Source organism: Callionymus lyra, chromosome 13, assembly GCF_982586985.1.
Source record: "Callionymus lyra chromosome 13, fCalLyr1.hap1.1, whole genome shotgun sequence".
Taxonomy (NCBI): Eukaryota; Metazoa; Chordata; class Actinopteri; order Syngnathiformes; family Callionymidae; genus Callionymus; species Callionymus lyra.
Genome location: NC_141830.1, coordinates 10294654 through 10320669, shown reverse-complemented (window position 1 = coordinate 10320669; position 26016 = coordinate 10294654). Strand labels below are relative to the sequence as shown.

Sequence of the window (26016 nt, the reverse complement as noted above, 5' to 3'; positions counted from 1 at the left end):
TGATACGATCTATTCAGCTCACAATACAATTCGATAAAATATACATTATGATACGCTTCTATAAGTTTTGGAAGAAGTAGTTTTTCTGAACGATTTAAAACGGACACTTCATTTTAGTGGCGTCATGCGATTGTTCGACTTTCTTTTGGTAGAAGTCATAGAACTAATATCCAAAATATTTACAAACATCAGCCTTAAATGCAGCTGGAACAGAGTGTATCCTCTCATCCTCAGCCATCGCTGGGATTTTGCAGTATTTCATTGTTCTTTCAGCTGTTTAGGTGGAAAGGACATAATGACTGCTTCCTTCCATCTAACGACCTAAAGTTTAGTTTGAACCATGAACCATACAATAAATATGACAAAATATAATTTGAAAGCCCCCCAAAAAGAAAGTTTTTTTTAAAAATAAAAGAATGGATACATTCCTGATTGGATATTAGTACAGTATCATAAAGAATTATTCATATACATTGTGTTTTTTTTCCTCATACCCCTACTGAGACTCCAGTTTGCTTCCCTTTGTGCAGTAGTATTTTTCCAAGACAATACTTATTACCATAAGGAAACAATTAAGAAAAAAAGGTAAATATTTCCTTCTATTTAACAATGTTTTATTTTGTGCCTTAGTGTTACAATAAGTTTTCCGGTGAAAAAAATATGACAAGCCAACTTTCACAATTATTATTGAAAAAAATTGCTAAAGACGGGTAAAAAAAAAAATTGATTATTATTATTTAAAAGCGATATTTGAGTAATTTAAGTATTTGGTTCACCCCTAAACATTTATATACATTATTAAAGTATGTCACATTTCCTGGTTATCCAAGATTTCCAACTGTGATATTGTGTTTGCTGAAAACAAAAGCAGCTTCTTCCCCTTCAGCCAAAATAAATGAAGATTATTGATAAAATATAGTAACCACCGTTTCCTGCTGCTTCTCTACTCGGAAAACATCGACTTATAAAGCACAATCAATTACTTTTACCTCGTAATTATTTCTATTTTTTTTTTTTAATGGCAGAAGTTAAAAAAAACAAATTACCAAGACCATCATAAAACAAGTTAATCAGTCGCAATAATCTTTATTTTGTGGGGAAGCTTGAAATTTTCTTCGGCACGCTCTGCCACTTATTTGCTTTGGAAACCACAAAAAAAAATCAAGTGTGAAGATGTGGTCCCGAATCTGTCGCTCTCATTCACCCACACATCCACGCCGTTTCCATTACAACCTCTTCAATTTAGCGCGTGTTAGCAACGCTCTAGCGAAAAAAAGCCTTTTTATTATGCCTCTAGGGCGAGCGTGCTCATGGGGTCAGAGTCAGCCGACCCCCCACCACGACCACCGCTACTTTCCCCCCAACCCCCCTCGCCCATCTGCTAGTGGAAAAAGACAAGTGTTGAGGCCCTGGTGTGCGGCCCCTGTGGATCGGAACAGGACAGCGTGACCCTCTGCTGCCACACGCCTGCCTTCTCTGCCGACACATGGTGCCAACCCAACCCACATGCTGCCAACTGGGACCTCCTGAACGCAGCCAAGCGGCTACTACAGTCCACTCTCGCGTCCTCCCGTTCCAAACAAACTTCACAAAACAACACTCGACTGCTAACGTGGTTCAAGAGCGAGGAAGGATTTTTCTCTCCTCTGGTCTGGAAGCGTCAGTAGATTCAGATCCACAGACCTTTAGAGCCCGAGCTGGGGTGCAAGTCTGGATCAGATCACAGATAAAGGAGGACCATGAATAAATATGAAAGTAAGAACCAGAACTTAAAAAATGATCCTGAACGAAACTGGAAGCCAGTGAAGAGTTTTAAGGATCGGAGAAATGTGAGTTCTTCTACTAGAGCATGTTGTTATCGAAGTTTTTATTGGACATTATTTGTCTGACTTAATAGAACTCCCCACCCCCAGCCACACACACATTTCCCACATTCTCACACACACTCTCAATAACCTACATAATTTTAACAAAGTTATTTTTTTTATAATTTGGACAAGGTGGACAATGTGTGATTTAACAACATTTATTTGAACTTCAAGGTTGACGTGAACAGCTTCCATAATGCTGTCAATCACTTTTGATAATGCAACATGTATATATAGAGAGAGAGATTTTATAATAAAAAATAAACTTTATTTACAACAAAGCAGTGCTGTGTGATATAAAATAAATTCCAAGATTTCACAATTTTTTTTTACAATTTCTTGTTTCATATATTTTGAGATATCAATAAATACAAATGGAAAATAAAATCAAAATAGGATATCCTTATAAAGTTTTTCTATCCCATCAAAAAGTAGCAAAGTTTACTATTCGGCAACAGAAGTGAAAAAAGAAAAGAAAATTACAATAATATAGAATAATATAATAATAAAAATCGATATGCATATATATATATTTTTTAAACTTAATTTAATTGATTTTGTCGATATATTTCCCCAGTCTCTGACAAAGTTATAGTCACATGGTGACTTCAGTTAAACGTCTTTAATTCAAGGATATCGACGCGACAAGAAGCTAACTTCAGAGCGAGCGTTAGAGTCGGGGATGAGAGCGGCGTTGAGGTCTCGCCGCAGCTCAAGACTCTCACTTCTAATCCCGGTTAAGACGAGACCGGGAGACGAGCCGACAAAGAGGAGCTCGGTCCAGCGTTAGTGGAATTAGCCGGCAAAGCTCTCCTCTTGTTATGCTAATCCAAAAGACAATGATTATCTGCAGAGCCACGTTGCTACGGCGATAAACACGGCAGCAATTAGGCCTGCGATGGAGGGAGGAGAGGTGAGGGGGAGTCGGGAGAATCATCCCACGTTCACCTGTAAGTGAATTTCTCTTTGTGAATCGCCGACACACAAATAATAGCTTTGATTAAAATGGTTAAGTGATTATAAAGTCATCTCTAAATCATCTTTGACAAAAGTATTCTATAACTATAGATACATAAATGATGATATCATTAAATGACAATGTCTTTGTCATTCGTCATAATGGTTTTAGACATTATAAGCACAATACTGAGGCAATCAAATATCCTTATTTCTCATGATGAAAAAATAATAAAAAACAATGGATACTAAATGCTAAATCTGAACGGAAAGACAAGTGAGCTGAAAAAGAAAGTAAAGTTGAGCTGAAATAAAAACGTGATATCAATTAAAATTAAATGTAAATTATACATATTTATTAAACAATATTGAACTGTGTGACTAAAAAACAAGTAAATCTTTCAAATTATTTAAAAAAGAAGATCCATTAGGAGTAGTAATACACACTTGTGTGTCTACGTGAGTGTGTTCATTTGTGTGTACATGAGTGTGTACATTTGTGTGTAGGTGTGTGTAGATGTGTGCGAGTACATGACTGTGTGCATTTGTGTGCATATATGTGCATATATGTGCGTGTCCGTGTTTGTACATGTGTTTGCGTATACATGTGTGTGTACATGAGTGTGTACATTTATGTGTACGTGTGTGTACATGGCTGGGTACATTTGTGTATATATGTGTATGTACGTGTGTGTACATTTGTGTGTACATGTGTAAGTAAGCGTGTGTGTAGATGTGCGAGTACATGACTGTGTACATTTGTGTGTATATATGTGCATGCATGTGTGTACGTGTGTGTACATGTGTTTGCGTGTACATGTGTGTGTACATGAGTGTGTACATTTGTGTGTATATATGTGTGTGTGTACATGAGTGTGTACATTTGTGTGTGTATACGTGTTTGTACATGTGAGTATATATATGTGCATGCATGTGTGTACTTGTGTTTACATGTGTGTGTGTACAATATTGAAATCAAACGTGAAATGTATGTTAAATAATTTATACAACAAAATTAATCTTAGAAATGATTAGAAAGATGGGAAATAAAGTATCAAGTAAAATATTGAAATGTGTGACTAAAAAAACCCAGACATTTAAAAATATATATATATATTTGGAGTAGTAATACAATCCTTGTACAACATTTAAATGAAATTGCATTCAAATTTTAAGAAATGATTGGTGAGTATTAAGTAAGTATTACGTATCATTTAAAAGAATATTCTTTTTAAAGGAAGGAAAAGGAAAAATCTCAACAATATTGGAGAAATAAATTGCCGTATTTAATGTAACAAACATTCTTTGCTTCAAATTCAAAGACACGGAATCTCCAATCTTAATTTTCCGAGCCAGATGAGTGAGTTGACCGCGGCCAGACTTGACTTTAAGACCTTCCTCCTCCCAAGATCAACATTTCAGCAGCAATTAACTCCCAGACGCTGACAGGGTTAATTATTCCTCAACGAGGATTCGGAACAATTACGACTCGACGAAAAGAAGCGGAGCAGCGAGTGAGGAATGATAACGAGAATGCAAAGCAGGAACGCACCTCATTCGTTTCCTAATGTGACAGCCTAATGATTCGGATGGATTTCGCTGTTTGTTTGAATATCAAGAGTTGGAGGACATACACAACACGTACCTCATTTGCAACAATCCTTAATTTACTCCATGAATCAAAGCGCGAAAGGCAAACACCCTCGTCTGGCGTTGAAAAGCTTTGCTGAATTGTGCCGACTTCAATTCTTCTCCGTTGTCACCGGATCAAAGGGAAGTCAAAATCCAGGCTGCAGGAGGCTGTTTGCTGTTTCTGGAGCAGCTTGTCACGCAGATATACAGATGCATATTTGATAACCTGCTGGAGCAGATGACATCACGTAAGTCTCTTTGCCGTCTTTATCAGAAGTGGCTTCGGGGGCCACGGACGGGAAAAGAACATCCTGCTTGCAGGGGCGAGCGAAAGGCTTCATGGAAACTGAGGATGAGATCAGACTGAAGGCGTGACTTTTCGTGGGGCTTAGAAATAATTTCCGTGCACAAAAAAATACACTTTAATTTAAACACACAGTGGTTGTTTTTGTTCTTGTAGCCATGTAGCCGCTGGTGAGGTTTTTCCTCCAACACAGCCAGGAGGCATTTTTCACACTTCGTGATGGGTTACCATGTTGTACACTGCTGAGACTAACCACAGATGATCGGTGGAAACGATGTGTTCAAACGCACATGGAGCGAGAGTCAACATGGCTGAATGTTTTTAGCTTCCAGCTTTGAAGTTCACTTCCCTCAGTCCGAATAAAAGCTTTGGAGGAGCCGAAGAATGGAAGAAATCCAGATATTTCGATATACAATTGAACATATTGACGGCGTTTGTTCCTTCATCTGTTGCAATTAAACCTCCGGCCGCTAGGCGGCAGCACTGAATACATCTTACGGAACAAGAGTAAAGGGAAACCGAATGGAATATTTTGAATATTTTGGCTTCAAAACAAATAAAAGCAGTTACGACTTTTTTCAAAGTCATGTGGTCGGTAAATTCTGCAACACCAGAGTCAAGTACTAGACAATACTACAACTATATTCTTCTATATTCCTACAGTATAACAATATATCATATTGTTGCCCCGCTATCATGTTGCAAATTGTATTGCTGGATTCCTGCCAATACACACTCCATTACATTAGGGCTTCAGCAATACACTAATCAAATGATACGATTAGCTAAATTCATCTCATAATACGATTTGACGCAATGTATTTTAAGAACGATCTCAGGGAACGCTGAATTTAAGTGATATCTTGTGATTATTTAACCGCCTTTTGTTTGAAACAGAAGAACCTAAAGCCAATTCGACTGTATCCTCTTGTTCTCAGTCATCGCCAGGATCTCAATGTTCCTTTGGCTGTGGAGGATGTAATATATACCGTATTTTCCGCCCTATAAGGTGCACTCAAAAGCCTTTAATTTTCTCAAAAAAAGTATAATTCGGAGTGCCTTATATATGAACATTACCTGGTGGGTGACTTGTTTACAAACACTTTAATGACTTTCATGAGATGTTTACAAGAGATACATTAAGCAAGGAATAGATGAAAACTGTAGTACGATAGGAGCTGTACGAAGAATTAAAGCTTATAACAACCCTCCATATACCATCCTTTAAGATGAAAACATGGCTTGTTAAATCATCAGTGGCAGGAAAACTATGGCGCACGTCTATGGAGTGATATTACTGCCACCAGTTTGAGCGAGTGTGTCTTGGTTGTTGTACACTCTGCTGCGCGCCCAACCAGTCATACACGTGCGTTCAACATGTCATACACAAGCGCTCTAGCTGTCATACATGCGCTCAACTTCTCTGCTGCGCCCTCAACATTTGTCTTTCTCACGCGCTGCTGCTTGAAGCCTTTTAAACATCATTTGAACATCGCTACCATGGGAGTGAACGGAGTTGTCAGAACCCTTAATAAAGTTTGACTTTATCCGACTGTTTTGTTGACATTCCCTTTAGCACAGCTAAAGGGAACAGTGGATGCATAACAAAACCCCAGTCAAACGTTTGACTGTATCTTTTATTCTATGTGCCTTATAATCCGGTGCACCCTATTTATGAAAACCTAAAATATGCCATTAACTGAAAGTGCGCCTAATAGTGCGGAAAATTATATAAAAAAAAGAAAGCCCCCTCTCCCAAACAATTACATAAAAAAGATACACATTACATTTTTCCCAAACCCCTACTAAATAAGGAGTATATTTTTTTACACTGACTAAATTAAATGTAGGGACACTGGGAATAATAAAGCGTCCAGGTCAGGCCATCTTAGACATGGAGTAGAAACTGACAGCTGGCCGTCTGACTCTGCTGTATAATAGCACGTCCGCTGCCCCGTCATCACTATTCGAGGCATCTGGATAGCATGCTGTTTATTTCTCTCCCCGACACAGAACAAGGGAGATGGCACTTGCCAAGCATGCCATTTGAAAAAGGGGTTGTGTTGCGATGTTGGAGGTGACGGAGGGCGATGCAACTACACAACGGTGGGAGAGTAAGAGGAGGAGGTGACAACATGTGTAACGGCGTCCCCGAGGCTACATGATGGGAATGTCAGATGCAAATGCTTCCACGCTGGTTCGCCAAAGGCTTCGCGAGAGGTGAATGCCAGCGCTGCCACTTTGAAAAATGCTGAATGAGGAATAAGGACCATCGACAAGCTGACAGGAGCACAACAGAATGAGTTTGTAGCAAGCTATTTTTTTTTAATCTCTCCGCGAGAACGTCTGAGCTGGTGTTGCGCACGCTTTATTGAAGAATCAGGTCACATGGCATGCGGGATCTGCTTCAGGGAATTCAGAATTTCCAAAATATATCCGCTCTCCACATGAATCCAATTGAACCTTCTAACAGACAGTTGAATTATAAGTATCAAATCTTTTTTCCCAGTTTCATGATTTGATTCCCATGGTTTTGGCTTGTCCATAATAAAAAGGATTAATAAAGTGTATCTATCTTTATATCTATAATATAGTTGTCCTTTTTGTCACCTTTGTTATCTAAATGGTCGTGACTGTCCAAACTACAGCCGTTATTGCCACTGAAGCCACCGTTCCAAAGTCCTCTTTGTAGTTGAAGTATTTATTGCCAAAGGGTTGTGGCTACTCATGTAGTCGTGCTACTGAAACCCCCCCCCCCTTCGCCAACACTCTTTATTCTGTGCTTCCATGTCCTCTATTCATTTTCCCTTTTGTCGTCATTAAAGTTCATGTGGAGCCATCAGCATCATCGTCCATCACTACCAGTTGCTTACTTACTGGTTCACACTAGTGATTGGCGACACTGCTTTGAGGTGGACGTGGACCTTTCCTGGGCAAAAACATAAGTTGTTTCTAATTTTGTTAAATTATGATGAATGTTAAATTTAGTCTTATGAGGGTTTTTTTTTGGTATAATGGGCCCAAAGTCAGACCTGTTCAAAATCACTGGTTTAAACCATTGAATGGTAAATATATATTATTAATGTTAGGATGTGTTTGTTGTCCAAAATTAGGAATGGGTACCTTTCACATTAATGGTGCAGCCCTACTTAATGTCAATGTTATAAATATGTATAACGCAAATATGTAAAAAAAAAAAAAGTAATAACAGTTTGCCGTTGTGGAGAAGGGGTAGGTCCGAATAAGCTTATGCTTCAGCCTACTCCTTTTCGGACATATGGGTTCATATCATTATTGTTTGACTATCTTTGTTTCTCTAATCTCATTCGTTTTGTTTTATTGTCTGACATTTTTTTTTTTTTTTCTTATGGACATACACATGTTCGGAATAAAGCATTCAAATCAAAGGTACCAATTTTGTTTGTTTTGTTTTTTTTAAACTTTTGGACAGGTTGACAACTGGTCCGTCGGAACTGTAAAAGAATATTATGTTGTGTTAAAGTCTAAAGTCTGTCATGGAAAATAACCTACTCTTCACACAATCGCAATGATGCGTTCAAGTACCGAAAAAAGGTCAAGTTTGAATTAACTTGGATTGGTACTCGGTTGTACCAATATGATTTCATTGGTACCAAAAAAGTACTTCAAATTCAGTACCCATTACTATCATACATAGCAACAGTTGCCCTCTTCCTTTCATGAGATTCATACTTATCGTCAGTGGTTACAAATGTTGGTATCATTGGCCAACAAGACCTTCCTAGACTGCTCTGTATTCAGTGTAACAATAATGTGTTACACTGAATAATTGTAAGTTCTCAATGGCAGTCCTTATCCCTACAGTAGTTTTCATCAATGATCTGATTTATAGTCAGAGTTTTGGTATTAGTTAAAATGATTCTCTTTATTTAAAAGTAGTAAAGTAAGTACTTGTTGTAAGGCCACTTTCCCAGTGATGGCATATTCGTGTTTTGCTACATGTTTACAGAATCCAAAAGATTATCATAACGGGACGCCGTGAAATAAGGAAAATAACAACTGTTTGAATGGTGAAAAAAATGCTACGTATCATCTCAACATCGGTTCACCACGATGAATCTAAAACCAACGTGAGGTTTACATGACACCATCTCTCACGACACCGTCTGACACTTGTTGTTCCTTTGATTCAATTATGCAAATGCGACGTCGTATATTAGGAAATATGCTGCATTAAAAGAATGTAAATTTGACCAGTGAGACAGGTAATTGTCTTCCGAGGCATGACATGAAATGAAAGATGGCAGCGACTGGCAGAACACGGGAGGATGAGTCCGGGCGCTCAATTCTGACACCGTAATGGATAACCCGCCAATCGACCCGCTTTCTTCAAAAACAGCGAGAAGGAGAAAAATCTATTGTTCGTGTTTGACTGGAACCATCTGGTGGCAAATGAGGTTTGTGTCGAGAGTCGCACATGTCACTTTTCACAGCCGTACACATTTTCATTAGGGACTGCCACTGCAATCTATAAACATCAGGTCTGCAAGGCAAGTAAATGTGTATTGATATTGCAGGGTAATAAAATGTAATATCTCTGTAGGAAGAATAACAGTATGAGCATCGTAAATATGTTTTTACGGCACAATCAATGGGCAAAGGATTGGAAATATACTTGTCAGGCACACAGCAAGACTTAATACCCGGAAACTACATTAGGCGGAGGGGAAACGATTACTAAGGTCTTTGGGGAGTTCTTTTTATTTATTTATTTATTATTTATTTTAATAAAAGGCTCCAGGAAATCAATCTAGTTCAAATATTTTGGAAGCTTCTGGATGGTTGTTTGTTTTTCCAAATCACCCCTAAAAGCATGCGTACAGGAGATCCATTCCAACTGCAGATAATATGAGATGTTGTGCATTTACGAGAGATACATTAAGCAAGGAATAGACGAAAACTGTGGTACAATAAGAGCTGTACGAAGAATTCAAGTTTATTACAACCCTCCATATACAATCCTTTAAGTTGAAAACATGGCTTGTTAAACCATCAGTGGCAGGAAAACTAGGATCGAAAGTAGACTTCAAAGTGGAATCATCGTGTGATATTGGCAAGAATCTGGTGATATGATATGCATCACAATACAGCGGCAACGATTGGATATATTGTTATATATTGGGATACTGTAGAAACAAGCATATATTTAAAGTATTGTCCGAGTCCTTGACTTTGGTGTTGCAGAATTTACAGATTGCATGACTATTGACTTTCATATGTTTTTTTAAACCAAAATATGCCCAAACACCAGTTTTAAAAGCTGGAGTCAACTGTATCCTCTCGTCCTCAATCATCATTTGGATCTTGCCGGATTGCATTGTTGTTTTAGCTGCAGAGGACGTATTGACTGCTTCTATCTTGTGGCTTGAAATTTGATCACACTTAAAAAAAAAAAAATCGGTACAGTGATTCTTTAACAACTTCCCTTTTCATAGTCATAGTTTCTACCTAGTGAGCATTACGACATCATCGTGTTCCATGGCTACCAAAAATATAAATTACTGTAAGTTAGAGGTGAAGACAAAGTAGCTCCAGAGGGTTAGGCCAAGTGACTATTGTGTTGCTAGCATCAGGTCCACTGATACTTTATTGTGCATCATCTTACTGAAGATGTCCCATTGCCAGCCTCCTACATGCTAGCCAATCAACTTGTGTCGGTTTCATATCGGTTCTTTCCGCAGTTTTTATTGTACCATTCATGCTATAAGGTAGCAACAAGCATGTTGTGGCTATTGGGGTCAATTTTACTTTTCAATCTATGGACCACATGGTAGCTAGGAAACAATCATCAGCACTTGACACCACCAAGGTAACTAACATCAGTGAAAATAGTTGACGCCATCATAGTCAGTCACCGATGTCAGTTTGACTTTAAGCGTTGCCATGAAAGTGGATCTCGTCTTAGCGCCCTGACAGCTTTGCATCTGTTGACATGGTGGTCCCTGGCATCGACGTGCCCCATGGATTCCCGCAATCAGTCGTGTCATTAGCTCAAGTTAGCGTCAGAGCGGTTGACAGCAGCAGACATCATCATGGACGCTGACATCAGCATATTCGCTGACATCATCGTAGCTATCATTTAGGTCACAAGCTCTCCTCAAGCCAGTGATGTCAGCAGTCGTCCAACTAATAGTGTTTCAATAAATGTTTTTTTTTTAGTGGAACTTTCCACACAGTCCTCAAGACTTTTCGTTTTTGAAACAGCGCTGTTGAATCAAGTTGCCTCCGCAGTGATTCATGCACAAAGTGTTTCTTTAAAGTGATGCATTTGTTGATAACAGCATGTGTACAGATGTCGAAGCCACACTTGATCAAAACAACTGATGTTTTCAGAGAATATGCCACGGCACAGACGGCCATTCGTGCGGGAACAACCACACACAACTAGCGCAACACTGTCGAAACTAATGAGGCAGTGAACAATGCTTTCTCACATTTATTCTCAGATTGTCATGATTCGCCCATGAATGCACCCATTCCGTGTTCCTTTTCCGATGGCAAGTGATTTCCTATACCTACCCACAGTTCCATTCAGCAACCATCAATGGAACACTATAGGTCTTATTGAGCTGTTGTGTACAGCCTTGTCAAACTCTTTCTCATAAGAACATTTCAGAAATAGTCAACTGAATTCATAGAAAGATGTGTTTTTCATGCTGGTTAATAAGACCATTAAAACTATTTTTTCACATTCAAGAGTTTTATTCTTTGGTTGAAAAAATACCTTTTTTCCTGGAGTAAATGTTTGACCTCGCATTTTACATTACACGTTTTTACATTAAACTTGTTATGTTTTTGAATAGCATTAAAAGAGTGAGGTTTTACCCTTTTTTCCTGATCCATTTTTTAAAAATGTATTTAACTTTTAAGATTTGACTTCTTCCTTTCTTTAAGAATCATTGTTTTTTGTTGACTTTTTTTTTTACATGATCAACTGTTTACCGCTTAGACTTGTATAGTTAAAATAAATTTTAATGTGAAGCTTTTTTTTGAATAATCATCCTTTTTAAAATTCATCCCTTATCAAAAGCTTCCAGTCTCAAGGTATAGTGCTTATGTATTGGAGTTTTTAGAGCTTCAACTATCTAAATGTTGAAGGAAGGATCTGGGTTTTCTCTCTTGAAGTACTTTTCTTTTTTTAGGCCTAACCTTCTTTTTCTTAAAACATTATGTGAAGCCACATTTTCCCAATCATTATTAATATTCATCATTTTTTTTGTACAAATCTGGGAATTTGCTTTTGCTTTGATGGCAGTAGTTCATAATATAAAATATTTTCTTAAAGTGCTCGCTATAGCATGTCAGCCTTTGAGCTTTTGCTACAATTTATTTTTTTAACCACTCCTCTTTTCAGTATGGGGGTATTTGGAGGTTTTAAGTGAGTCATTTTGGACGAAGACAACTGTGCATCAGTCGCTTAATTAAAATGAACATACACTTCTGCTTGGAACTCTAAAAAAAAACAGATTGAAAATAATCCCAACCTTAAGTCAACACAAGGGTGAGTCGAGTTAAACTTGATTTTTGGGTGAACTAACCTTTTTAATGTTCGCAGGTTTAATATTTAGGATGTGCTATACATGAACATCTTAGCTTGCTTTAACATTGTATCATCAAATGGTTATCAGTACAGTAGGAGACAACACCATTGTTACTGGTCTAAATCTAAATTGACTTTAATCGCTAATATGTAATCGCACCAGACCACATCTTTTAGACACTCTGACATATCCGTCACTGTTCTATAAACCACGTTCTATAAAAACGCAAGTCGATTTGCGAGCCCACCTCTGGTGACCTTCCAAACACAGTCCTAGTGACTCAACGCTGCGAGCCTGCACTCCATCTCCTCGGCTTGTGGCCGGATGGATTAATCTTTGCCATGGGGGATCAATAATGCGGCGATGAAAATTCCCAAACACTCTCTTAACCGCTGGAAAACAAACCCTTCAAGAGCCAGTCTGGGCCTGCTGACATGAGAAAAAAAAAACTCTGCTTATGAGGAAGATAATGACGGCCTTTCATTCAGGTCCAACTGTCCGAAGACCCGGAGCTGAACCCTCCGCAGAGTTTAAACACGGGGCACTCGATGCCAGCCAAGAAACTTGGCCACAAAAAAAAAAAAAGGGCTGCTGGTTCGTTTCTGAGCGTTGAGGACGAGGTTTCAGGGATTTTCCTGTAAAAACAAACTGAGTCGTGGCCGCTGCACGACTCGTCCACCAGTGTGTGAGAAATGAACCAAATCTGTCACACCAGCTTAAAATCCAGCCCCCGTCCGCTGATACGTCCGAGCCCTGGTGGCCCCGTGCGGCCCCGGTTACCGACCGAATCTGTGCTCGTGTGACGACGATTCTAATGACCTGCATCTGGCTCTATGGCTGGCGTTTTTTTTTGTTTTTTTCTTTCTTTCTTTCTGGTGGGCAGCGGCAGCGGGGTGAGAGGGAGGTGGGCGATCCATCTGATTGTGCCTCAAGCTGTGCAGCTGTCCCAATTACTATCTCTCTTTTCTCTCCTAATTTCCCCTCCTGTACCCATCTGGCTCTTCTTGCACTTCCAAATCTGTGTACCATCATCCATCCCCCCCCCCCAAACTCCCATCAATGCCACCAGATAGACTCTCTGATTTCAAGAGGATCCTGGGCTGGAAAGAGTCCAAATTTGAGATGCATTATGTTGGCAAGTTTTAGCAGGGTTTCTCAAGTACTCGCCGTCTTTTTTTTTTGGACAGGGCTTAGATCTCAGAAGGGCTTTGGATACTAAAATGCCTTAAAAAGTCTGCAAAGAACTCAGCACCAACTAATATCAGGGTTCCTACAGCTTAAGGCAAATTACAATAGAGGCTTTTTATATACCATTTGAAATGAAATTCACAAACAAGCTGAGAATCCACCAAACTGAAAATTAAAAAGAAAGTAAACAGCTTTAGTTATGAGTGACGCAAGCATGGTTTCTAAAAACAGACTTTGCCACACTGCCTCAAACGCGTTGCCTGGTCCCAATTTCAGCCATGAAGAAAATGTTGGTTAGAGAGTCCTCACTGTTTTGTTCTATGTAATGTGCTCGTGATTATATCTGTAAGATGAAATAAATGCATATTATTAGATAACTAAACTAAGATTTCAAGCATTTTTTAAATTAGATTTTTAGACTTTAGACTTTCTTTTATTGTCATTGTCAAAAAACAGCAGTGAAATTGGCAACGGAATTTCATTGCTTGGCAACCGTTAAAAAACACAGCAGAGTGAATGTATATATAAAAGTATAAATATTAATATTAATGAGTTTAAAATAGTGCAATATAGTATAAACAGAATAAATAAATAATATTTTTAATATTGCATAGAATTAATGTATATAAGAGTTTAAATATTAATAAGTTAAAAAATAGTGCAATATAGTATAAACAGAATAAATAAATAATATTTTAAATATTGCATAGCATTAATGTATATAAGAGTTTAAATATTAATAAGTTAAAAAATACTGCAATATAGTATAAACAGTATAAATAAATAACGTTTTAAATAGTGCATAGAATTAATGTATATAAAAGTATAAATATTAATAAGTAAAAAATAGTGCAATATAGTATAAACAGAATAAATACATTATATTTTAAATATTGCATAGCTCAAGTTATATTTCATTCAAAAGTCTGATGGCCAGAGGAAAAAATAATAATTAGACTGGGAACTTTGGGATATTATCTGTAGCTATGAGTTTCTGTGTGATTGGTTGTATGTGCCATGCAACAGACTGGCGTCCTGTTCAGAGTGTCCCCTGCCTCTCGCCCAAAGAACCCCCCCCAGTGACACCATAAGGGAATAAGCATTAAAAATTGGATGGGTGAATTTAAGTAAGTAAGTAAGTAAGTAATATTTATTTATACAGCGCTTTTCGAGACCAGGATCACAAAGCGCTTAGACAATCAAAACAAATACTCAAAAAAGTACATACTTTAAAGATCAAGACACTTTAATGCCAATAAAAGTTGTTTTTTCTAGGAATTAAAGACAGAAGACATATTTGTCTGGGGCCTGCAATGTGTTAAACTGGTTCAAAAAGGAACTGTGGTTCTATGATGCTCTAGTTAGCCGAAAACCAATGTGACTGCTGCACCAAAAAAAGGGTAAAAAGCAACATCCCACATATGGATAACAAGTCAGTGTTGAAAAGGATGCTGCAGGAATGCTGGACTCCCCGCTAGGCCTGCGCGCCTTTACACGAGGAGGGGGTTGGGAGGTGGTATCTCTTGACAGCTCACCATCACCTTTGAGAGCAAAGTCAACATGGAGTGCGATGCTACATGGCTATCAGGTGGGATTGTTTGAACAGGTCCCTCTTTAGGACACCATTGCCCAGTGAGACAGGATGATAAGCAATGAGCCATGTGGAGAGGTGAACAGTGGGGGGAAGGTCTGTTGTGGCTGGGGTTTTTTTTTTCTTCCTTTTCACTGCTGCAGAGAATTCTATCGGCTTCAGTCAGACCAGCAAATTTACAGCGACCCCCCCTCATTCCATGGAAACCTGCCTCACACTCGCGGTCTGATTGCGGCCATTATAGACGGAGAACGCCTACAGTTCAGCTGTCGTGAATAGGTTTTTCAGACGTTTTGATGATATCCATCCGTCTAGTTGAAGCGTTAAAGCTCAACTAATGTGTTTAAGTGTCTCTTAAATTGACCTTAGACATCTATTGTACTCGTCAGTATGTGTCTCTACTTTAATTGAAATATTAACATTAGATGTGTTCAAGCCCCGCCCACTGAAAAACACTTTGCTTTTTTGGTGAATAAATCTTGTTTATCATGACCACGTCTACTCCGTTGAGATTGGTCAAACATCAAGGTTTGTCACCACGCGTCATCGATCCCAGAAGTTTCCACCTCCAATGGACCGTTGTATAAACAAAGCAGGGCGTAATTACAGCAGGCTGGAGGAGGAATGAAGCCATTATTACGTCATAATGGACTCTGCTATCGTAACCTCTTGTTCGCCGAGATTTCAGACGGGGAAGAACTTTATTTAGTAAGAAGTTCAAAACATGGTCATGATTAGGGACTTACTGCATCTTGGAGAGGAAGACTTTAACATTTGAAACATACAAGTGAGTCAGTAAGTAAGTAAGTAAGTCATTTGTATTTATATAGGGCTTTTCCAAACCAGGGTCACAAAGCGCTTAAACAAACCAAACAACACTCAATGAAATATATACTTTAAAGGTCAAGATAATACTGAGAACAACACAGGAGTTCCAGATAATCAAGGCAGAATCAAGTACAGCAAAAACAATAAAGGACCCAGAACAGAACCTTAAGGGACTCCACACAACAGATCCGCCGATTCAGACCTCATTTGATTGGCAGATACACTAAAACTGCGCCCAGAAAGGTATGATGAGAACCATTCTAACACAGACCCAGACAGTCCCACTTCATCCCTTAGTCTTCTCAGTGTATTTACCCGAATCAGCCGACATCACGATGAGTCAGGAGAGTTTTCACATTGGTTGCCCTTCAATATTTTCAGGAAAACCTCAAGCTGGGAATTACTTATACAAGCCAATTTGTCACTTTTATTTGAACTTTTTTTTTTTGAGAGAAGAGAACATTTGATTCAATACTGTATAAAACCCTATGTGGCTCAATTGGTCCACAAATTTGGTGTCAGAATAATAATAATAATTGTAGAGGGGAAATTAAATCAGGCAAAAATTAATTAAAAAAATTAATTCACACCACACGGAAGAAAAATTAGTCCAATATTACTGCGTTTTTTTTTACAGTCGCAATCTCCCTTTACTGCTGAAAACAATTGCCCACAGAAGTAATCTAAGACCGTGTGAATATACCTTAGACATCACCCAACAACATTTAAAGTCAAGAAAAAAAATTTGGGGGGGTTTTTCAAACTATTTGTCCATCTTAAAAGTAAAGAACGAGGCCGTCATCCCAACATTAACTAATTAAGTATACCTCAGTGAATTTGAAACCAAGTGAACAGACGAGAACGACTACAAAGCAACAATACTCATGGATAAGTCTTCCTGATTTAGTTTATTGTTACCACAACTTGCTGCAGGGATTTCTGCGTCTTACACAGCTTCGTCATCGCTGTGCTCTTTGTGCTTAAAGGAGGCCAAGCCGGCGACATGTCTTAAAAATGTGTTGTTGTTTTTCTCTTTGAAACTCGATCCAGAAGCCATGGTTCATCTGTCTTACGTGTTCCAAAAATTGAGGGATGTATCTGGGACAAGCAAGGAGCAGAAGGGGATGCGCACAACCAGGCCAGTATCAGGCGCTACACACACAACGTGTACACACAACGTGTACACACGGAGAGCCAGGATGCTCTGATGCCTGAAATTAGAATGGTTTTTCATGCAAACGCAGAGACTCGCTGTGCAGGTGACGGGCTTCACACGCTTAGTTAAAATGAGGAAAAACAAAAATCCCAACAAACAACACGTTTGCTTCGCCGGTGCAACAACACTTTTGTCAGCTTGTTCGCTGGAACTCCGTTCCACTTATTGGTCTTAAACAAGGTTTGGAATGTTCGTAAACTACAAAATAAATAAAGTGTGGTCTTGTCGAGTACTCCGCAGCAACAGCAACTAAAGAGGGTTGACAATGAAAAGAAATTAAGGAACTAGTGTTATTGTAAAATACAATTATCCTATTTGCATTGCATTGCAAGTACCCATCTTCAGTCTGCAATTTCGATTTTCAAGATTGCAGAATAAAAATTAGACAACATGCAATTTTGCAGAAGTCTAAAAGTCGGGAGTCTATTTGCGCTGACGTCGCGCGCCGGCGCTGCAGCTAACAGCTGAGCTAACAGCAGAGCAGCGGCTGCAGAGAAGACATGAGCGAATGTTTGTGGAGATAAAATCGCTTCACAAGATTTAACACCACCAACTTTATTAAGCGTCTAGAAAAGCATGCCGACAAAAATATTAACAGACGAAGCAAAACAAAGCGGTTAACTCTGCTGTTCTGTAGAGACGAGAGAAACTTTCAGTCGATGCATGAAAGTCAACAATAACAAACGCTTGACTAACTTTTAAGTAATTTTGATCACAACGGTGATTGTTAAGTTTTTGAACAAGAGTCATCCAGACCTCTGTGCTCTTAAGGTTCTTGTATGCATGCGCACCTTTTGTGAATCAGATTCAGACTAGTTTATAAGATTTGTTTACATAATGTGTTGTTCTAATATATGATTATACTTAGCGTGCTTCTTTTATTAACATTTATTCTCAAAACCTTAATAATTTTAAAGGAGGGAAGACTCTAAGAAAACTTTTATTTGTCTTGTTTATTCTAAGTGTTATTACAATAGTGAATTATTATATGAATTATTATTTTAGTTCTGGACCTTTTGTGAACATTTAATATTCATAACACTTGCAGGTTGTTTGCACTTTGTTCCACATTGTCATTCTTAGTATTTATTTTCACCATCTTGTCAAATTCACAGACCGTCTACGTAGTTTTAGGTTATAGGTTAGAAAAAATTTTTCTTCCTTTTTTTGTTCTCAAAATGCTGATAAACATCAAACTATGCATTTGAATAAATACAAACTTTGTTATCCTATACCTTATTATTTTGTTGATACCTTTATTAGTATGTTGCGTGAAAGGACGATGTTTGGGTGTGATGACTCGTACATTTATAAATGGGTTGATATACTTCTAGTTGTAGTAACACATGTGAGAGGGGGATGAAAGACCAGTGGAGGTATCAGGGAATGATAACTTTGCTTTAGAGGAGGATCTGTAAACACTGAAATTAAAAGTAGAGTAAGAGAATAGTAAGAGTTAGCAAGACTTACAGTAATGTTATGAGTTACAAAGCTATATATGAGGTAAATAGAAGTATAATTAGGTTGAAAAGGTTGTATTGTGGAGGTTTGTGTATTTGCAGAAAATATTTTCAAATTCCAGAACAAATTGACAGTCTGCAATTTTTCAGAACACTGAAAAAAGTATTTCTACCACTGTATATGTACTGTATATATATAGTATATATAAAGAATAATTAGGAGAAGAAATATATGGTGATTATAATTCAAATCAAAACCAGGTATAATAATATATACTTCTAGAGTGTAACAGTGTAGCAAATGAGACCATCAAAATAACAAAACATGAAAATGAATAAAAATTATTCTCTCAATAAAATAATCTGAAGAGGACGATGAGGAATATGGATTCCATCCTCTCAGGCACGAAGAGCCGAATGCGAAGAAAGTCATCCTAAGACTGTGACGTAACCTTCCCGTCAAACTGCTGCGGCCAATGATTTATGACCCGATGACTAAATGAGATAAATTCAGATAAAAGTACGAAGAAAGTCGCCGCCTCCTGAGCTCGCCTGCTGCAGGCCTCACCTCTCCGGCAGAGCAACACTAATATGTTTAATGAAGTCATTAGTCAGAAATGAAGACAGACAGTAGCAGAGGTGAGGGAGGAGGAGGAGGAGGAAAGAAGAGGAAGCACATACTCTTCCATTATACATGAGGATCATGTGTTACACTCACAACATGGCAGCAGGTGCAACAGAGACCTGATGATGCGAAACGACAGCAGTGGAAGAAAAAAAAAAGAAGGTCACGATTAAACAAGTATCAACATTTTCAGCTATTGGTCAATTAATTTTTCAAAAGTAATTGAAATCTCTTTTCACCATTTTACGATATACAGTGGTCCCTGGTTTATCCCTTGAAAAATTAAACAGCGACTATTTCGTTTATTAGGGGGTTACGTTTCGAAAAAAACCTGCACTAAACGAAGTCCACAAAACCGGTCTGTAGACCATTTAATTTTTCACTGATCAAATACATGTTAAGGCCTTGTACGCTTTATTTTAAGCTTTTCTCCAACAGTTTATACACTCTCAGAAACACATCATTTTAACAACATGGAGTTATTAAGTAAGTAAGTAATATTTATAGAGCGCTTTTCCAGACCAGGGTCACAAAGCGCTTAAAGAATAAAAATAATACTCAATAAAATATATACTTAAAAGGTCAAGATAACACCGAGAACAACACTGGAGTTACAGAGAATCAAGGAAAAGCCTGCAGAAATAAAAATGTCTTGAGATGTTTCTTGACGACTGCTTACACCATGAAATACCTAAACGGTGAGGTTTAGTTTTAAGTTCAGGATTTTACAGAGGTCAGTGAAGGCGTCATGAGACTGACTCGGATTGGCTGAGTTAAAGGAAGTGCAAGTTGGTTTTCGGGGCAAATGTTAAAGTGTTAAAGTTATAAAAACTACAGGGCGTCACCGTTGCCTCGTCGGTCTGGAACGCTACAATATACAGTATTAGAGCTAATCTGATCGTCTGTAACGTTGCGTTACACAGAAATTTATTTTTTATATACCGGCATCCTTTGGCCAATCGGGAAACAGAACAAAGCGCTTTCATTTTCACTGACCCACTAAGGATAGAAAACACAGAGAGCGATTTATACAATGGAGCTCAGACAGAATTATAGACGTTAAATTTAACCGTATGAAGTACTGTATGAAACTAAAATTGCGGAACAGATTGCAGAAAATGTACTGCGACTCGGGGAGAGATCACTGTATATCCATTTATTTTATTTCTATTAATGTCACAATCTGTCAGGCAACAGCTACTGAAATGGTTAACCTTTCTAGTAAATTGCAACTTGTGTTATCCAAGCCTCACGGGAATCCATTAATCCAACTTGATTTTTATTGTGGCAACAAATTTGTTTTTTTACTCCTTCAGTTTAAACTATAATAGAAATAAAAACTTGAATCTTTGTGAAAAACAGTAAAAAAAAAAAGAACCATGAGACATATTTAAACATGTGTTTGAATCCTTAGAAATGTCTTCGATAAAATATTAATAATGGTGGATTTTTGTTCTCATTAAAAGTCTCTAAACGAGGCAGCGAATCAACATAATAAAAGAAAAAGAAAAAAACAACCGCGTCTGGAGCCAAACGTTTAAAAGCAGATTTTGGGTTCTTCAGAAAGTGTTTCATCATAATTTATCCGGGCTTGAATGAACCACTCAGATGCAACCATTTGCACTTTGCCAATATTAATACATCCAGCCGTGGCTCTGCCTGTAAATTCCACAAAATCCAGTGTGCGCCCACTTTCAGTGTGAGTCAGTTTGCTTTACGTTACACAATGTCAGGCAGACATTTAGAAGAAGTTAGAGATGGCAGCGTGTCAGGAATCCAAGGCAACTGGTGGCTCCGATGGCTTCGCTGCAACATATACGCCGTTTACTTATTCATGAACGAATTCCAGAACCGGATCAATCCGCTTCCAGTTACCCGGGCCGGACTTTATTAGACAACATCAATGATTCACAACTTGTCTGAAAGTGTTTGCTCACCATCAGCAGATCTCCGGCTCAAATGAGAGCTTGACCGAAGGGTGATATTGTGGCCCTGATATGCAAGTTATAGCCCGACATTTAGCCGTTGAAGACAAGTCGTAAAAAAACACTCGTCCTTTAAAAGAGATAAGATACGGGAAAACATCGTAGGATTCATCAACGTGACCAACATATGAGCCGAGGGGTTGTGATCGTGCGCGACAACAGTTACTAATTTAGTAAATGTCGTCGTAACAACAATCAAGAGATAAACACTTCACTTCATCCATTATGTTGATTTTATTACAAGAGGTCGTTTTGGAAACGGCATCACTCGGAATATGTCGGGAACTAGTTTAACTTTCACTTTAAAACAGCTGCCCTTCAGTTTTTATTTACACTCCCATCCCCAACACACGATAGTGATACACAACGAACGAATGGGAACCTCACAAGTAAAGTTTAGTTAAAAAACAACAAGCTATTATACCAAAAATATATTTTTAACCATAGTTTTTGTTCCTTTAAGCAATGAGGCGAGTTAGCAACAAAACATTTCAAGAGAACATCTGTCTTTTAGATTCCGTTTTGATCAAAAATGTGAGCTACTTGTTAACAAGTGAAACACAAAATTCACATAAGTCCCAGCAACCATGTTAAGTTGATTTTAGACGAAGAGCTACCATGATTCAAGCTCAACTACTCGAGCGTCAACGTTGATAGAAATATTTAACCAAGTCTGTTATGTGAATGTTATTGTATATCATATATCATACAATACACTGCAAGAATGAAAATGTGTGAATAATAAACAATCATTATTAAGGGTGAATGTAGTTTCTTGAAAATAAAACAGCAAAAATTGCAGCAAACAGTGTTTGTTGTTGGCATTTTGGGTTTCTTACAGAAAATATAAGTAATACTAACTGTTATAAACAAACATGTCAATATCTTTCTTTCAGATGGACAAGATTCCTTCTTGATCAATAGAATTAGCTATTTGTTAGCCACCATAAAAAAACTAAATAGAGTCACAACAACCAACATTTATGTGTATAAACACAACTTTTCTTACAATATTGAGTGACGCCAACTGATAGTGACCATCTGTTTACTAATAAAAACATACTATTAAAACATTAACAGCAAGTTAAGCTTCAGTTTAGACGGATATGTAGAGTTAGCATGATTTTAAGATATTTTACTGTATGGAGTTATTTAACTGGAACTGTCTTCGACAAGTACAAAACGAGAGTCTTTACACTCAATGCAGTGTTTGCTGTTGGCAGTTTTGGTTTCTTACAACATCGAGTGATGCTAACTGTCAGCAAACAACTGTTTTAGCTCTTCTTTTTTTTGTTTACAGTCAATGTCTTTCTTTCAGATGACCAAGATCCCTTGTTGATCTATAGTGTTAGCACTCTAATAACAAACTAAAAATAAATAAATTCACGTGTCCTAGCAACCAAAGCTCATGTTTAGACGAAAGCTAGCATGATACAGTACAAGCTCCACTACTTCAGCCTAAACAATTTTGTAAATATTTAACCTAAAATGTTGTCAACATCTTAAATAAATGAGAGAACAAGCAAGAAAGAGAAGAAAACTGTATCAGCAGCTGTGTGAATAAAAGCAGATCAGATCGGAGGTCCGTGACGTCGGACATCAATCCTTCTCGCGGTTACCAGCAATGCTAACTGTTAGCAAACAAACAGCCAAGAGTTCATCTACAAGTAGAAGACCTCAAAGTCGCCAAGACTTGTTAGAAAACCAAATCAGAACGTCCTAGAAGTTTAATTATTCAGTGAAACCTCCTTTACGATTTCACTACATACACTAATGACTATCAGCTAGCATACAGTCTCAAGTGCATCTAACAAGAGCAGTAGACTTTCTAGTGAAACAGGATTCATGTTTTTTTTTATGATAGCAACCGATGCTAACTTCCTTCCTAGCAGTTTCTTTTCGAGACGTTCAAATTCTTTAAAATGGTTACAGTAGCTAGTGAAGCTGTTCTTTCAACCACAAAGAATGAATTCACACAAGTCACTGCACTGAGTTGTGTCTTTGCTTTCAAAACAATGTAACTATTGTCTCCGCGTACGACAATGTAGACATACAGTATATGTTTAAAGTGACAGTTCACCCAAATTATAACTTCACCCAGTTTCTACTCACCCTAACGTCGACTAAGGGTTGGAATTATTTTCAGAGTAATCTGTTACTTTTTAGAGTTATAGACAAATATGTTTGTCCACGTGTGCATCTTGTCCACTCCCGATATTAACCTTGAGTACTTCCTGTCTGCGTAGGATGTTGGCCTTCGAGCTTTTGCTACAAACAATCTAAAAATATTGACTAAAATACGGAAGGATTCCTCACGTCGAGGCTTAAATACAAGATGGATGTTACGGACGAGCGCCGTGGAGGCGTTTGGATGTTTTTAATCAAAGTCTATTTGGACGAAAGAAAACGTAGCAACAGGCGCTACATTAAAATGGATTTATAGTTTTTGCCTTTTAAGCTTTTGCTACAAACAATCTGAAAATATTGACTAAAATACGGAAGGATTCCTCACATCGAGGCTTCAATACAAGATGGATGTTACGGAGGAGCACCATGGAGGATGTTTTTTAAGTGTCTATTTGGACGAAGTAGCAACAGGCGCTACATTAAAATGGATTTATAGTTTTTGCCTTTTAAGCTTTTGCTACAAACAATCTAAAAATATAGACTAAAATACGGAAGGATTGCTCACGTCGAGGCTACAATACAAGATGGATGTTACGGACGAGCGCCGTAGAGGAGAAGTGTCTATTTGGATGAAGTAAACGTAGCAACAGGCGCTACATTAAAACAGATTTTTTAGTTTTTGCCTTTTAACTCTTTAAAGGGATGGAATTACTCTGAGAATAATCCCATCCCTAAATCGACACCAGGGTGAGGAGAACATCATACACGACACCGTAGAGATTCTAAGCTAACATCCTTGTTTTGAGAAAACCTACCTAAAATATTGAGTCTAGCTGTAAAAAAGCTAGCCTGGGTTTGTTAGCTCGTGACGCTGCTGTGAGCAGATGATTCAACAACAACGTGTTCTCTGGTGTGTGTTGATACGAGCAGCTGTGAAGGTTCACCAAGGCCTTCACTTGTTGTCAAACATGGATGATCCAGAGGAGTCTGGGAGCAGGTGAAGGAAGGAAGGATGCTCCTCCAGTGATGACGCAGGAGCTTCTTCTTCTTCTTCTCTCCTCCTCTGGATCTCATCCATCCATCACACGCCACAACAAGCTCCCGACACAAACGGTTCCACCAGCACAGACACACGCACACACCGCACCACACGGGGTCATGAGTCTCCTGGAGGTGGAAGGTCAAACACTTCCACAATGAACCGCTAGCTTGATGCTACACATTTGTATTTAGCTCGGCGCTACTTCCCCCGCTGGATGGTCAAACAAACGTCCACCTTCCGTCCTGGTCGCCTGGACCCTGAACGCACCACCAACACCGTCAAGACGTCAAGACAACAACAACAACAAAAAATAAAAACGCACCACAACAACAACGTCCAGCGCCGTAAACGGGGGACCAGACGGTTCCTCCTCCTCCTTCCCCGCTATCTCGAGCAGTCAAGCCGGCAGCGACGCAGTCAACAGGCCGGGGATGTAGCGGGAGAGAGACCCGCTACAAAAAGGCGGTTCTTGCTCCACCTACCGTGGCGACGACGTCCGAGCGAGGTGCGACCCTGTCCGCGTGGGGGGGGACCCTGGGAGTCCGGGAACAGAGAGAGAGAGAGAAGGAGGTGAAGGCTGCGGAGAAGAAGGAGCTGGAGGAGCTGCTGTGAGGAGTCCGCGCGGTGGAGCTGCTGGTGACCGGTGACAAGCTGGCGGTTTGCGGGAGGAGGACATACTTCCGGCGACGCCCTTCAAAGTAAAACGTTATCGTTTCGTTTTTGGTTTCTTCTTTCACTCGTGGAGCAAATGTTTTTAAGACTTCCACCGTCCAATTTGGGGGATTTTTCTTCTTCTTCTTTTTGGTAAAATTATTTACCATTGATTTATTATTTTCTCTTATACCAGGGGTCCCCAAACTTGTTTCTTGTGAGGGCCACATAAGACAGGAAATATATAGTAACACTTCCAAATAACGCTCTCCCAAAATATATCAAAATGTTAGGCCCTAGAATTTTGACATCTTTTAAAATAGTACTACTTAAAAAATGTTTTTTATTTTTATTTAGTAAGTAAGTAAGTAATTTTCATTTGTATAGCGCTTTTCCAGACCAGGGTCACAAAGCACTTAAACAATCAAAACAATATTCAATAAAGTATATACTTTAAAGGGCAAGATAAAACTGATAACACAACAGGAGTTCCAGAAAATACCCCCATAAAAATGGGTGGTCCTATATTTTTGTCACGCATTGTAAAAAAAAAATTGAAAATCAAAGTGTGTCGCTGGTATTGTTATCGGGCCGGGCCAAATTTAGTAATATATTTAAGAAAATTAATTTCATAATAATAGTTTGTATTGTTACTATTATTATCAGTGTTATTTTTAATTAAACCTTTAATAAATGGCAGAAAAAAATAAAATTACCATACATAATAAAATAAATAAGAGGCAAAAGAAAATCAAATACATTAATTTAAAAAGATTTGAATTTTTATCTGTTGTTTTCCCTTCAAAGTAAAACAACTATATTTCAGTTGGATTATGTAGTGTCTTCTTTCACTCGTGGAACTAATGATTATGAAGCTTCCACAGCTTCAACATTGGAGTCTCGACAAGTAGATCCAAACACCTGCAGTGGAAACTCATCTGTCTGTGACTTTATTGTAATTT

General features: G+C 38.4%; 1 protein-coding gene across 1 annotated transcript in view; it reads right to left on the bottom strand.

Moving 5' to 3' along the window:
- Nucleotides 1–25030, bottom strand: part of fut8b (fucosyltransferase 8b (alpha (1,6) fucosyltransferase)) — a 115185-nt gene extending 90155 nt beyond the window's left edge. Inside the window, exon 1 of the mRNA XM_087805763.1 lies at nt 24886–25030. The gene's annotated coding sequence lies outside the window, so the exon portion shown is untranslated. The remainder of the gene's footprint in view (nt 1–24885) is intronic.
- Between the last annotated feature and the right edge of the window lie 986 nt (nt 25031–26016).